The sequence below is a fragment of the Medicago sativa genome, chromosome 7 (genome assembly GCF_051527215.1).
Source record: "Medicago sativa cultivar Bolivia chromosome 7, Bolivia_mono, whole genome shotgun sequence".
Classification (NCBI taxonomy): domain Eukaryota; kingdom Viridiplantae; phylum Streptophyta; class Magnoliopsida; order Fabales; family Fabaceae; genus Medicago; species Medicago sativa.
This window is the reverse complement of record NC_140755.1, coordinates 61,542,553-61,546,184: the sequence shown is the minus strand read 5'-3', so window position 1 is coordinate 61,546,184 and position 3,632 is coordinate 61,542,553. Positions and strand designations below refer to the sequence as shown.

The 3,632-nt window shown below is 30.6% G+C and overlaps 1 long non-coding RNA gene across 1 annotated transcript; it reads left to right on the top strand.

Annotated features, from left to right (window-relative positions):
• The first annotated feature begins 1,417 nt into the window (after nt 1–1,417).
• Nucleotides 1,418–3,180, top strand: LOC146907405 (uncharacterized). Its single transcript, XR_015019983.1, has 2 exons — nt 1,418–2,562; nt 2,875–3,180. It is a non-coding gene; the product is annotated as an uncharacterized LOC146907405 (long non-coding RNA).
• Nucleotides 3,181–3,632: the final 452 nt, after the last annotated feature.

Below are 3,632 nucleotides of genomic sequence, written 5' to 3'. Positions count from 1 at the left end.
CCACCGCTTCACCATATCGTCCTTCTCCACTTTCTGTAAAACCAAACAAATTTTCTATCTACACTCAAATTTGCTTTTCCATCAGATTTCATCTTTTTAATTTTTGGTTTGTGAATCAAACTCCAATTGAAAAACCCTAACCCTCATAATGACGATGATGTCTCATTCTAAACAACATCTTCATTTTTCTTCACCAACCTTCTATTCATTCTCCCTCAATTTTACCAACTCGATGGTGAATCCTAATTTGGAAAAGTATGGTGCTGAAGTTTGGCCATGAAAAGGATGGGCACCGTACTGGTTGCCGTTGCAATCCTTTACTGCAAATTCTCTAGGCAATGCAAGGATGTCTGCACCATCACGTTGTCGCCGCATTGTCGTTCCAACCACCTTATAGCATCAAGAGCCAATTCACAGTATATTGTGGAATAAGACGTTGAAGATGTGCGTGGCCAATGACCATATATTTCTAAATTCTGTTATCGTGCTACTTTGTTGTTGAGCATTTTCATTATGTCACTAGTGCAAAATTGACATAAGAATTATTCATATTATACCTATTTTATTAAAAAAAAAGGTGTGAAATATAAATAAAGTGGCAATTTTGTAAATATATTTTAAATTTTGTTTTAGTGAGTAAGTTTCGAAACCTGATTTTAAGAATAAATGGGGTCAAATATGAAATAAAAACAAGGTGGCAAATTTATAAATGTTATTTTATATATGATTTTAAGAAAAAAGGTGTGAAATATCATTATATTAACTGTTATGTTATTGTTTTTATTTCTTTGCCAGGATTCGAACCCTCGACCTCTAACTTTTCAATCTTTAGATTATATTTAACAAACTTAGCTACTTATACTCTTAAATATCATTGCAAACCTGATTTTAAGAAAAAAAGGTGTGATATCTTTTCTCCATGTTTTTTTTTGACAAAATCTGCATATGTTTTTTTTAAAAACAAACAAAACAATCTTTTCCCCATATCACTTCCACTCTAACTAAAAAAGAAACAAAATATATCACAAAAAAACAATCTTTTCCACATATCACTCCCACTCTAACTAAAAAAGAAACAAAATATATCACAAAAAAAATAAAATAATTATTCTCATTATATACGTAAAAAAAAAAAAAGAAACTAAATAATGTTTTTCATCGTATATGTTTCTGTTTTTCTTCAATATCCATGAGACGATGACTGCTTCCCTTCAGTCTCTCAAACCCCCCTCAATCGAACCTCACCATTCCTCAATCGAATTCTACACTCTCTAGATACACAATCGAACACTCCCGTCCCCAAGCGATTCGGTTCTGAAAACCTCGCCCAAACCTTCCTATTCATAAACCCTCGAACTGCCTTTCAGTTCTGAACTCACAAACCTCCCATCGCCAAGGGATTCATATTAATGGTTTGAAAAGGGTCTGATTTCAATTCGAATTGCCATTCTTCTTTTTCATCTCTGAGTCTTTGATATTTTCTCTAAGGTATTATCTCTTACCCTTTTGATTACTGCTTTGTATTAGATGTATTTGTTATTTGGTTAAGAATCATGAAAATCTGAATGTTTGATGAATTTCATTAATTTATTGATGACCCATTTGATCATAACTGTTAAATCTTTGATTTTTTTTTTTCATGTTATAATTTTTTAATTCACATATATTTGAATTTAAGTTAACAAATAGAATGCTCTTGAAATTATTGTTATAGTTATTGTTTGAAACTTTGTGATGAGGAGGATAAATATTATTTTTATTCTTTTTGTTTAAATGTTTATCTTTTAGTGTTTTTTTTTTCCTCTTTTGATGTCAGAGAGGGTAGTCACTCAATTATCTCTCCAAAAAAAATATTCTCACTTATTTGCACGAGGGAGGAAGAAAACAAATGTTGCAACACGAGGGAGGAAGTAGTTAATTAATATACTATCACGTGTAGTATCTACACCTCCGATCACATTTCATGATCACTTATTTACTCATTAGATAAGGCTTGGGTTAATTGTTGATTCAAAATGTTGGTGATCTGGTCTTGTTAAGTATTCTACTTGTTGATTAATTTTAAAAAAAAAAAAGTGTATACGTATTGCTATTTGGTGATTTATTTTGAGATCAATTCTAGTCTATATTTTTGAATATTTACGTCTATATTGAACTTGTACTGGAATTGATAAAAAAAAATAGAGTATGAATAATCTACTAGCAACTTCAGAACATACACTTGTGCTAATGTTATAATTTATTCATTTTATTTTTCTGAAGGATTTGAGTGAATGCAGAGTTTAGTTATTTATTTTTCTGATAAATAACTATGTTGTGTGAATTCCTTTTACTACCATATTTGCCTTTGTATTCCACCTAGTAGGGATGGTGAGTTTATTTCTCACAAAATATCTGATTGTTAAGGGTCATGTTTTCTTGTGTTTTTTCGTGTTCCTTCATGGTTACTAAATTTAAATTTGTTATTAGGCTTTGGTTGGGAATCATATGTGGACTTTGGTGAAGATATACTGCAAGATATTGGATCCTAGAGATTACAAGAAATTAGGTGTCAAGATTGAGGTACTAGATAACCAGCTTTATTTGACTTCTTGTAGTTTTCCTCTTTTTATCTTTTTGCTGGACCCAAATAATTTTGATACTTGTACTATATAAATGTTAATAGCAAAAAGTCTAAGTAGATGAAGCCTACATGTTGGTTAGAGGGGAGTATACAAATTTTACTTTTTTAGGCTTGTGGGTTAAAAACAATTATCCTTCTACTACATGAATGTTTTCATGAATTAGGATATATTTTGGTTATGCTATTGTTGTAGTCTAACACATGTTATTCTTATTTCTTTTCTAATCATAGAAAGATTGCATTATGTGCAGGTAGCTTGGAATGAGGAACAAGAGGATCATCTAGTTCTAGGAATGTTTCATGTTTTTATTTGTTCCTTTTAGTATAAAAATATGAAATTTTGTGGTACAAGCAAGAAGTTTTTTCCTATTGTGTCACTGTTTGTATGTGAGGAATTATGCAGTGTGAATTTACTGCCGTAGGTGTTGTTCTGCTATAGGCCGTAAGTTAAGGAAGGTGTTATCGAGTCAATTTTAATTTATGTTTGATCAGATTTGTTGTATTTTATTGTAAACTTGTCTTGAACAGTTTTTACCATAAATTTGTTGTTACGATTATATTTTGGACCATAAATATATATTTTTTTTACCAAAAAATGTGCAATTATGGTAGTTGAAACTGCCATAATTTACTTTTTTTTATAAAAAAAATCCGCATTTCACACCAGTTTTTTGCTTAAAAATAAGTGTTATATGATAGTTTTCACACCCGTTTATTTGTTAAAGAGGTGTGATATATATACAGATTACACCTATTTTTTTTTTCTAAAAAAGGGTAGGAAAGGTTCTTTTCACACCGGATAGAAAACAGGTGTTGTTTGTCAAACTTACAACACCTGGTGATATAACCCCGGTAAAAAATAGGTCTTAAATCTCTAAAAAACAGGTCTTGTATCCCCGATTTGCACTAGTGTGTATTTTCCCTTTTGTCGTCGAACGAGTAGTTGTTTAATTATAATCCTTCCTTTTCTAATTGTTGTCCTAATTAATGAAGTATCAAAAAACGTATT